Here is a 12670-nt window from a genome sequence, read left to right as displayed (position 1 = left end):
GGGAAGCAGTAGGAAGAGGCAAGAGAAAACTAGTATAATTAACAAATGTGAGAAGAGTCGGGGAGACTCTGCATTGTATGTCTCACACTTAAACAGTTCATTTATCATTTTGCTTTAATCATGAACTATTGAAGCTACACGAACAGTATGCCATGCAGCCATCTTTAGTTGTAGGTGACAACAATGTGTTACTGTGTTACTCTCCATGCTAGGTACACAGATGGACACTTTAGTCCTTCTTTACTGTCTTCAAGAAAGATAAAGAGGAGAAAGGCATCCCCGTGTGTCACCTTCTGGATGAGTATACGGAGGTAATGGAGGTGGGTGTGAAAATAGAAAAATCTTTATACCCTCTTCTTCTGCCTAATTCACTCATGTACAAGATAGCTTTACATGGTCATTGCCTCTGGCGCAAAATTCATCCATTGTGCCCAGAGTCAACATTTTTAAGGTAAGAACAATAAATAGCTCTTTACTATTTATGTAGTGTCCTTTAAGTGTTATTTAATACGTTATAGGGCAGTGCTAATAGATTGTAAAGGGTGGGTGGTGGTGTCCTGGAAACGAATCCAGATCTTCCACTTCATTCATTCTTAGGTAAACAACTGCTTTTTACATGTCTTTGGATAAAAGTTGACTTTTCCTGGAACATAACTTTGATATACAATGTGGCTTTCTTTACTAAGGCTCTTTGCCATATCCACAGCCTATATATTCCACTCGAGAGCATCAAAGCAAAAAAAGAATGACATCTTCCTACACATGCCCATTGGCTTAGCTCTGGTGAATTCTTTAGCCGTGGGTATTATATGGTAGAATGAATAAGAATTTTTTATTCAGACAGAATTGGACTTAAATTCTGGCTCCCCTGCTTCTCATGCATTTGAACTTGGGAATGTTACTTCAACTCTCAGAAATCACCGTTTCCTTACCTGTAAAAGGAAGTTAATAATACTTAGCACAAAGGGCTTCCTTGATTATTAAAAACAATATGTGTAATATATGTATGGTAGGTACGTAAACAAATTTATAGGACACTGAAGGCATTTTGTGTAAAATGCAGATACTCCATCCATGCCCACTTTTTAGAGTTTAAAAAATATTTTTTAATTTATTTTAAGAGAGAAAGAGAGAGAGAGAGAGAACCTGTGCAAGCAGGGGAAGGGCAGAGAGAGAGAGAGGGAGAGAGAGAATCCCATGCAGGCTCCATGTCAGAACAGTGCCTGATGAGATGCTCGATCCCATGAACCTCAAGATCATGACCTGAGCCAAAATCAAGAGTCGGATGCTTAACTGACTGAGCCACCCAGGCATCCCCCTTTTTTTTTTTAGAGTTTAGATTATTTCAGCAAATGTTTATAATTTACTAATCTTTGTGGTTCTGACAATCCACCCTAAAATTCACTTTCCCATAGAAAAGCAGGGATAAAAAGCAGGAACTTGTACAATGCTAAAGATCTCTTTAATGTTTCATTAACAACAACAGCTCAGTGTTTGGAAAATAATTGTGATAAGTGGAATTCACTACAAACAGAGGACCTTGTGCCTTCCATAGATGCCCATCACTTGGATGACTTACCTAATAGTAGTTTCTTACCTAGTAGTAGTATTAGCTAAGTAGTAGACTTACCTAATAGACCTTGCTTTGTAAAGTCCCAAGTACAGCCCCTAACATCTTTGGACCCTTAAGAATGAAGACTGTAACAACAGCTACTGTACTCAGGGTGAGCACTTACTACACGTCAGGGCTCTGCTCAGCACTTAGCTGACATTGTCTCACAAATCCTCCTGACACCTCTATATGCTGGACCATTTTACAAGTGAGAAACCTGATGCTTAGAACCTTTAAGGAACTTACCCATGGGGCATGCAGTTAATGCATTGCCAAGCAGGAGTTCAAACCCAGCTCCTACCAGCTCTAAAACCCATGCCCTTAAACACTACACCACCTAGAGATTTTTCATTTTCTTACCCCTTGCAGGTTGAGTCTCACTAATCAAAACTAAACATTCTAGACCTATGAGGCATTGGTTACATTAGATCCTACTGCATTTATCAACAATTATGGACCAAAGCTAGTTTTTTTAGGCACAATAGAGATCAAAATCCATTTCAACTCCAAGGATCTTTCAAATTCCTTTGTTGCACTTGAATTTTGTTGAGTTAAACAAAGGGGCATTCACCTCGAATGTGATTTTTTTTTCTTAGAATGTTCCTAACAGTATTTGTCTCAATGAAATCTTCACAACACAAAGAAAAGAGGCAAAGAAACTGACCCCTGCTATTTAAAGACTTGAAGACAGTTCATCCAAAGTATTCTTGGAGGGCAACATAGCTAGAAACACTGAATTAACACTTTGCATTTAAATATCCCTTTACAATACATAAAACACTTTTGTAACTTGTAGGGAGTAAGGTGTAGTATATACTACACAATCTCTTCTAAAAGAGGAGACCTGACCTTAAACAGATTAAGTGGCTTGCCAAGGTTACGTAACTCTTTAGGTTGTGCGTCAAAACTAGAACCTGAATCTTCTGAATCTAGGCCCAATTTTCTGTAAGAAGAGCAAGCGGTGGTGGTATTCCCGGGAACGTTAATTTAAGTAGAAATGGTGACTACTGGAGACGTTCTGTGCTATAAAACATACACTTTAGTTATAATTTGGTGGGGGGTTTTTATTTACTGGTTAAGATATTAAACAGCAACCCTTGTTATCATTATATAATTACAGTATTATGGTATTACGATCATTTTATAATTCAGAGAAGTTTGATACAAAAGGGTAACTTGTTCATGGAATGATAAAAATGAGTAACAAATTTCAGATTATGGTCACTGGCATTTTAAAGGAGGCCCTTGGCCAAGTTTGGGACTGATGCAAGATGACCACTTCTTTTACATTATCAGCTACATGGCACTTTCTTACAACCTTGGCTTCAGTCCATCATGGGCTGTTTTGGAAGGAAATGTGTAGCACATGCTATATTAGTCCTCATTTCCCATTTTGGGGAAGAAAATAATCATTTAATATACATGTGAGCTTTTTACGTACATAAAATGGTTAAGAGAATTATGTTGGGTAATGGAACATTGCACTTTAAGATTTACACACTTCAAAAAGAAATGCATTAGACAAGTTAATATGCCTAAATGCACAAAAAGAATTTAAATATGACAATTAATTTATCACCTGTTGACAAATAACATTTTATACTTAATGTTAGAGGAAAAATATTTTTCGTGAAGTGGCCAATTCTAATAAACATGCCAAATGTGTCTGTAAATAAAAGGCGATAATGTTAGTCAGCACCTTATAAACACTCCGAATTCAATCTACTCTAAGTGATGTGAGCACTAAGGAGAAGGGTGATGAGAACATGATGCCAGAAGGAAGAGCTATAGCTAACTAACTGGGAGAGGGTCAGGGTCTGAGGACAAAGGCATGCGTGGTTTGGCTCACCTGTTTTGCTCTCCTGAAGCTAAAAACAATTAATTTTCAAGAGGAAGTCACAAAACATATACTATATCTGAGTGTTCTCAGGTAAAGACCTAAAATTCCCAGGCTTTCTCACAGGCCAGGATAAAGGGGTTGTTTAGTAGAAGCATTTTCCTTTTAAGAGGAAAAAAAAAAAAAGCTTATGTTTGACTATTAGGTATAATTTCAAAACAATTCTGTATGTTTGAGAGCATAGATTATTATTAGCTTTTAGCTAGTAGCTGTCTAATAAATCTAATGAATAAATCAATAAAATTGGTTCCTGGGCTATTTTTCTTTTTAAAACATATATTAATGATTCTCCATATCATGCTATGACCATTACATGACCAAGTGTACAATGAACAAATATCACTGTAAAATGGAGTTCCCCCAAAAAGGGGAGAAGGATGAATGATTGCTTTAATGTGAGCAGACTACCTATTCCTCAACATTAAGTTCGTTATATTTTTTTAAAGTTATTCAGAGAAAATCCATCTTTTCCCTCAATATTGTGAAGTCAAAGAGGAGAAAGATGGGTTTTCTCTGAATAACTTTTCCCTCTTCCACTTCACAGTATTGAACTAAAAAACAAAAGTTTCTTTGTCATCTACAATGATTGTTAGAATTTATCTGGATTTTTTGGAACAAAAATTTCTGTTACCCAGCATCCTTTTTTATCCACAAGACAAGGTTAACTGGTATTTCGTGATAATGACCCTAAAGTGGAATAAGATTCTTATAACACATTAAATCAGGAATAGATTATGGCATGTATCATTTAGAGCTAAGCACACTGTATCATAATTTGAACTGAGTATTTATACATATTAATGTTATTTTTCAGAAAAATTGGTGCATCAAACATCCAAGTACGAGGACCTGACCTGTTCAGTAAAATGGTCATATTTGACGTGTGGGCATACCTGGAAAATCTGATTACTTGATTTGGGATTCTGGTTCTGCTTCTTATTGGTTGTGTGACTGTAATCAAGTGATTGCCTCAGTTTCCTCATCTGTAAAATGGGATTACATTAGTACCTATTCTATAGGATTGCCATGAGGGTATCAGGTCATGTAGACAGAACAGTTAGCAAAGATGGGCACAGGATACACACTCCAAAAGAGTATTAATATGTTACATTGGTTTTACTACTATGGGAAAATGAGAAAACAGCTACCCATGTGTGTAGTTAGGGAAAAACTGAACAAAAATATTCTCAAATGGAATCAACACAAGGAGAGTCACTCTGAGTTAAATACTCCATAAGAAAGAAAGAGAGAAAGAAAGAAAGAAAGAAAGAAAGAAAGAAAGAAAGAAAGAAGAGAAGGGAGAGAGGGAAGGAAGAAGGGAAGAAGGGAAGAGAAGAGGAGGGAGGGAGGAGAGAGGGAGGGTGGAAGGGAGTGAGGAAAGGAAATGCCCCGACCTCAACCCTGAAATAAGTAAAAAACAATAGTTACTCTGAGCAAGAAGATAAATTTCCCTCTTCACATAGTACTAAAGAAAAAGGCATTCCATATAAACAAGTGGTTTGTGATGAGCTTTTTTAAAAAAAGAAATGCCCAGCCCAATTTCACCTACAGTTGCCAAGGTATCTGAGGAGGACAGCCTGTGAGGTGCAGAGGGGAGCAGGCGAGGGCTATGTATGGATTCAGGCCCAAAGCATCACACAGTCAAGGCACACTGCGGAGTGACCTTCTCCCACTCTGGCTTCACCCTGTTAAGTGAGCAGAAATGCAAGAACCACTGTCACCGTAGCTTTTCACTAGCTTGTTTATTTACCCATCAAGAACCATAAGGACCTTTACTGCATAAAATGCCAAGTGTGGTGGTAATTGACATCAAACGATCCATGTCTACCAACAAATAAAAGACTAAAGTAATAAACATAGAGAGATGAGTGTTTAATGACCTTCAACAAATTTTTATTGTAAGATCCATAACAGTTAACTATATACACTGACATCTCTGGCCTGGAGCAGTCTCCGTTGTCAAAGTCAGAGGAAGAGGCCCAAATCCTGCCTTGCTACAGTGGCTCATGAAAACTGGCTTGAATGTATTAGCCTGGAATGGGTTTGCCAAAATTGCAGGCCCCTGAGACTTCCACCATGTCCGTAGAATTAAAATTCTCCACTTTGAGTACCACCTCCCCCCTTCATACATATCCTCTTGACTTTTTCCATAGCTGGATAAAACAGTGGAGTGATCAGAGACCTTTAAACCATTTCTTCCCCAAATCAAGACATCCAGAGGAAGCATAATAAATATTGTCATTCAAGATGCTCTTGGATTTCCATAATCCCCAACCACTGGCTTTAGTTTAGTTCTAAGAACATCTGCCCATAGCCTGAACTGAATGGCCATTTTGTCAGTGTTAAGAGACAAGCTCAGAATATTTCCTTGTATGTAGATTTTTATTTGTAAACAGAGCATAAATAAAAACAGGAGAAAGCAATAATGGTCTCTCTGTTGAACATCACAGGTTATGAAATCACCACAGTACAAAGTAGAAAGACAACACAATTACATTAATTTCCTTTTAAGTCCACTGCTTCATTTTCTTTAGGTGCTCATTTAGGTCCATGATCTATGGGCCAGAGATTGATTTTATGGCTGAAGTCATGACTCTTTATATAGAGACAGTGATGCAGTTTCAAGAACTCATCCAGAACCTCAGATTCACAGAGATCCTAAAGGAGGCTGTTCCTTAGTCTCTCATAACGACCAAGAGCTGATCTCAACCCAAGAGAGACCTAATATAATACATACCAAGTCCCCCAGTAAGTGGTGGCTCTGAAGGAAGACATTACTTCTCCCCGCTTTGGTATCATCCTATAGTAAATGCTTAATACTTGTTTACTAAACTCAAATCTGTGATAGGTATTTGGGAGACTAAATAGCAAAATGGTGATAATTTTTATTTTCTCCATGGTATTCAAAATATTAATTAGGTTAGTATGTTAGCTAAAAAAAAAAAAAAGTATTTCAGTGGTTATGAATTCAACTGACAATGGCAGTGAGGTCTGGTAGAGGAGTATCAGTTTAGAGGAAAAGACAAAAGCACCTTTGAATCTCAAAATCTGCAGTATCACTTTTATAATAATGTAGGCTGTAGGGTTAAGCATGACACAATTTGTCATGGTTCTGTAAGCTTCTGTAATTCAAAGAAGGATCTCTCCAAAAGTTGGAGAAAACTTAGGTAGGATTTCAGCATCATGGAAATCCATTATTTTATCAGCCCAGAACAAAATGCTTCTCTAGGAAATGCTCCTAATGTGTGTTTCAAAAAGTAGTGGCTGTATTCTAATAGATCTTACCTCCCACCTTATATTGATCTAGGACCAGCCACCTGACCAAACCTGGGACCAGTCATCAAGCAAAGCCTTCCAGCCATTCTGACTGGTTTGGGGGTAGGGAGCGGGTGACACTTACCCCAAACAAGTCGATCAGCATGCTTTGGGGGCTTTCTCTTGAGATAAGAGAACAAGTTTTAGAGCCTCTTTGCCTCTCTGGCAGTGAAATTAAAAACGGTGGGAATGCAAGCTGGTGCAGCCACTCTGGAAAACAGTATGGGGGTTCCTCAAAAAACTAAAAATAGAACTACCCTACGACCCAGCAATTGCACTACTAGGCATTTATCCAAGGGATAGAGGTGTGCTGTTTCGAAGGGACACCCCCACGTTTATGGCAGCACTATCAACAATAGCCAAAGTATGGAAAGAGCCCAAATGTCCATCAATGGATGAATGGATAAAGAAAATGTGGTATATATATATACAATGGAGTATTACTCAGCAACCAAAAAGAATGAAATCCTGCCATTTGCAACTACGTGGATGGAACTGGAGGGTATTATGCTAAGTGAAATGAGTCAGTCAGAGAAAGACAAAAATCATATGACTTCACTCATATGAGGACTTTAAGAGACAAAACAGATGAACATAAGGGAAGGGAAACAAAAATAATACAAAAACAGGGAGGGGGACAAAACATAAGAGACTCATTAATATGGAGAACAAACTGAGGGTTACGGGAGGGGTTGTGGGAGGGGGGATGGACTAAATGGGTAAGCAGCACTAAGGAATCTACTTCTGAAATCATTGTTGAACTATATGCTAACTAATTTGGATATAAATTTAAAAAAATAAAAAAATAAAACAAGTTAATAAAAACAAAACAAAAATAAACCGGAAGCCTAAAAAAAAAAAAAAGAAGTTTAATAGTTGCTGGCTAACATGTCCATATTAAATGGACCATCATGTAAAAATGTTATTGTTCAGTAAAAGAGGATGATATTGACATGTAGCAAGAAGCACAGCAGAACCAAGAATGGAGATGGAAGGTCCAGTGGTATTCCAATCTCTGGTCCCAGTTGTCTTCCTCCCTGTAATCTGATATTGTATTCTCACCGTACATATGTAACAGACATAAACCCAAGAGCATAGATAATAGCAAATGTAGTAAAATAATTAGGAAGAGATAAGCTTGTATATTCATAAATTTTGTTCTTAATACAATTTATTCAATTGCAAATATATATAATTTAATTTTTAGTGATGGCTCTGTTTAACAATCAGCTTGCAAAATTCGTGATAATTTAGCCAGTGGGTCTGGTACAAGATGGGTGGTTTAAGCACACCCCTGTAGCATGGTGACCTTACTTAACTGAGGGTTTTTTTGTTTTTTCTAATGTTTATTTTTGAGAGAGACAGAGTGTGAGCGGGGCAGGGACAGAGAAAGGGGGAGACACAGAATCCGAAGCAGGCTCCAGGCTCTGAGCTGTCAGCACAGAGCCTGACGCGGGGCTCAAACCCACAAACTGTGAGATCATGACCTGAGCCAAAGTCGGATGCTCAACAGACTGAGCCACCCAGGCACCCCAACTGAAGGGTTTTTTTATCCTAAAGTTTTAAATTTTTATATAGTTAGATCTATCAAAACTTTGTAGTTTCAGGCTTTGGCATTATATTAGAAAGATCTTCTCCTATTCAAAAATTATAAAAATATTCATATTTTAATCTAACACTTTCATCTTTCCAAAATAAAATAAAATAAAATAAAATACAAAATAAAACCAAAAAATCTTCAATTTATCTGAAATTTATTTGCATGTTATGTACGAGATAAAGATCTATTCTTTCCCTTCAAATGTTAGCCTGTCATAATACCTTTTATTTGAATAAACTATCCTCCTGTTTAACCTTTATGATACACTAAATTCTGATGAATACTTGGATCTGTTCTGCAGATTGCTATTCTGGCCCACTGATTTATCTCCATTTTTTATGGCCAGTGAATTACACTGTTCTAATTAGTGAATCTTTAAAATACATTTTATCTCCTTTAGAACATCTCTCCCATTGCTCTTTTAAAATTTTTCTGGGCTATTTTTGTGTATTATTATTCCAAATGAATTACATAATCATTTTTGTCAGGTTTCAAAAAAATCCCATTAGGATTTTTATTGCATTTGCATTAAATTTTTTACTTCTTCACAATAATGAATGGTCCCAAGAACATGACATTTTATATCTATACACTTATATTTCCATTTACTCAAGTTCCCTTGCATATATATACTATATATATATATATATATATAGTACATACATAAATTTAGGTATTGCACTTTTCTTACTGTTTATTTCTACAAATTTTCTAGTTTGTTGCCACTGTTAATAGAATTTCTCATTTTATTCAATCAGAAATGTTTAGTTAAAAATACAAAAGGTCAATTTAAAAAGCTATTGTTTTGTTTGCATACTTAAAATTGCCCACTTTTCTGGCTCTCTTTTTGATTCTAATAGTCTTTTGATTCTTCTCTGCAAACGAAAATGTTTTTACTCTATCTCTAATGTTTATACCTCTTATTTCCTTGCCTTGTCTAATTGCATTGGCTAGGACTGCCCAACAGCATTGTGTAGAATGGTAAAAATAGACATCTTTGTCTTGTTTCTTCTTTCTATGCAAATGCCTCTAGCTTTTGTCTTCAGACAACTTTTTATTATTTTAAAGTAGTATCATTAAATCCCATACAACCAAAAGATTTTATTAAGATTGAATATTGATTTTACCAAGTGCTTTTCTGCCTTATGGGATTCATATGGGTTTTCCCTTTATTTTGTTAACAAGTTTTCTAATGTTGACCTATCCTTATATTCCTGGGGCACTCCTTACCCTTAAATTGTTCTTTCAATACTGAATTTAACTGTAGCATAATGACTTTCACAGAACAGGTACAAAAAAATACTGATTGATTTACCGATTAATTGATTGGAAAAGGAAAATGAAAGTCACTGATCCTCTCTGTCACTAGGAATTGAAATTGCCATGATTATGTTGTCCTTCTTAGGATAATGAGGAAAACAAGGACCCAAATTAATGAGCTTCAGGAGTGATGAATGCCAAGGATGAATTTCTTCGGAGTCTCAATTCCTGGGAGAAGGTAGTTACTGGCTCCTAAGATTTTTATATCCCTTGACTTGATAAATGGTAAAGTGAATTGGATAGGTTAACATCTGAAAAACAGACCTGCTGTGGGAACCCTTAGGAGATATCACTGTGTCTGAGAAAGTTTAACTGGAATAAAAACTTTAATAGTGAAAATTTCCTGTGGCACAGACAGTGTCTGCCGAGATGCTCTCTTTTGCACTCCATCCATGGTAAATGTTTTTTTTGCTGCCTCCATGCTTCGGTCATGGAATCTGAGCTCAGGAGGGTGACCACCATTTCCTCTCAAATCCCCTATCTTCAGGCAGAACTGAGTCCAACCCAAAGAACCTAATATTTAAAATCTGTAAAGAAAGATGGGAGCCTTGTCCCATAAGACAATTTCCAGCTTTTCACAGTCCTGTTGGTCAAGAAACTCTTCCTAACATCTCGCCTCAATTCCTCATACCCTTTCTCTTGTAATAAAGTGTCTTAAAATTGTTTCTGTCAAAATTCTCCCAAAACAGTTCTTGCCCTTCCATGTAATCTCTCTCACTAGTAATGAAACTAATCGAGGAATCACTGTACAAAATCCATTTCCCCCAACTTCCATTCCCTCAGCTAGGCTTTACTGAGCACCTACTATGTGCCAAGTACCAAAGTAGATGCCTTTTAAAAGGGAGTAAGGAAGAGAAAACAAGAAACCCTTTAGAATACAAATGAATCAGACCTGGTTCCTGACCCTGAGAAGCTTGTGGTTTACCTGAGGAGCAAACACTAGAAACATAAAATTATTCCCTAAGGGTATTTTCTATGGATTGTGACTTCAAGATGAGAATCTCACATATGGGAGAATGTTACCTGCAAACACACAATACAAAGCACTTCACGCTATTTGATGTTTATATAGATCATTTTCCAAGAAAATAAAAGTGATTTATATATGTTCCCTCAATATTTACACATCCCCTCAACTGCCAAGGGCCCTGCTTCCCTTCACACACACATAGGGCTTTTATTGACTTCAAAGGGAGCTTGGTGTATAAGGGAGAGACTCACAGGGGCTGAAATGGACACATGCTGCTATTAATCTCAGCACACTTCTCTGAGCTAGGGAGGCAGGAAGTACTGTTAGAGGCCTTTAAAGACAAAGGAATTAGACACAAGGATTAAACAACTTCCTCAAAGCCAAAATGGTTCCTGGGAGGTGAAATGTTTCAGCACCGAAGTCAGTCTGTTGGGATTTGAATCCTGACCCCAACCCTTATCACCAGTGCAACCTCAAGCAATGAACTTAATTAACCTCTCTGTGGTTTCTTCATTGGTAAGATAGGGATAATACTAATCCCTACCACGTAAGGTTGTTTTGAAGATTATGTATCTATAAATATTGTTCTGGAACCAATATTGCAGATTAGTCGTCTGCATAAGTATTAGATTTCAATCACAGACAACCCAGTAATTGAAACCTTAAAGACAGAAGTCACCCCTAAGTTAACCCACTAAATTAGAAATAATGGGACTAGGTCTAAATGAGCTCAGCAAACCTCAGACAAAATTGGGGTTCCCCCCTGACCCACTTCCTGTAATGTCTTCCTTTTCATTATCTTGGATATCCAAAACCAAAAATTTCTTTCAGCTAAAATTGTACATTTCCATTGCTGTGTTGTTTCTTCTCCTTTCCCTTCCCCTTCCCCTCTTCTTCTTCCTTTTATTGCAGGATCACAAAGATGACACAGGGCCTGCGAAGGTTCATTTTGCCCCAGGAAGATTACCTGGCTATTTCCAAAGAGACACTGCATACAAGTCTTGAGGCAGGAAAGAACATCTCATTCTTATGGCCAAGCTATAAAAATTTTTTATACCTAAATCAAATTTTCAGGCCATTCTTCAATTTAAGTTTCATGTGGGATATATTGTTATCTGGTCATGATTATCAGCTACACTTCAAGAACATCTATATACAAAACAAAACTGTTTATTAAAAATCTTGGTCTGTAAAATCTTGCTTCACATCCCAAACAGGCAGGTAATCATCCTGTAGGGATCTGCACTATAAATTTATTTCAATATAATAGAAGTAAACATAATTTAAAATCTCCCAAATACACCATCTTCTCATTCTCTGCCCCCAGATTAACCTCCGTTAACTGGAAGTCATGCTTATCAGCCTTAAGCGAAGCCAGAATTCAGACTCATTTGAACCACTTGTTTTGCCCTTTTACGTGGTTACAGAGGGTACTATTGGTCTCTGTCTGACCGAACTCAACTGATGCTGAACTCAAGCCCTTGTTCAAGAGCCATTAGCATCAGACTAACTATGAATTTAGGAGATTTGCCCAAGTCAAACAGATAGTTTAAGCATTAAATTTGTGTGTCTGCTCTCTTAGAAACATTTTAAACATTATCCATTATCACTCCTGGATAAAATGACACATAACTGATGATGTTCTAGGCATCAGTGCCATTAAATTAAGAACATAGAAATACTATTATTTATTTCATTAATTTGTTCAAACATAGAAAAGGCTTTTGAAATACCTTCTTGGACCCCACTGACCATCCTTGTCTAGGAGGGGCCTGCCTGACCCTCCAAGTTAAACCATGTTTGTACTATATCACCTCCCTTCAAAACAAAGGAGGATACTAGCCCAGGGTGAGCCAATCATATTTCCTCTGCTGAGAATTTGGGATTGATTCAGTCTGGGCTGGAGAAGATACGAGTGGAGGAGATATGACCTGACGTCCCCTCTCTGGTCTTTCC

This window comes from Neofelis nebulosa, chromosome 2 (genome assembly GCF_028018385.1).
Source record: "Neofelis nebulosa isolate mNeoNeb1 chromosome 2, mNeoNeb1.pri, whole genome shotgun sequence".
NCBI classification, from domain to species: Eukaryota; Metazoa; Chordata; class Mammalia; order Carnivora; family Felidae; genus Neofelis; species Neofelis nebulosa.
Note: the sequence above shows the minus strand (reverse complement) of the source record.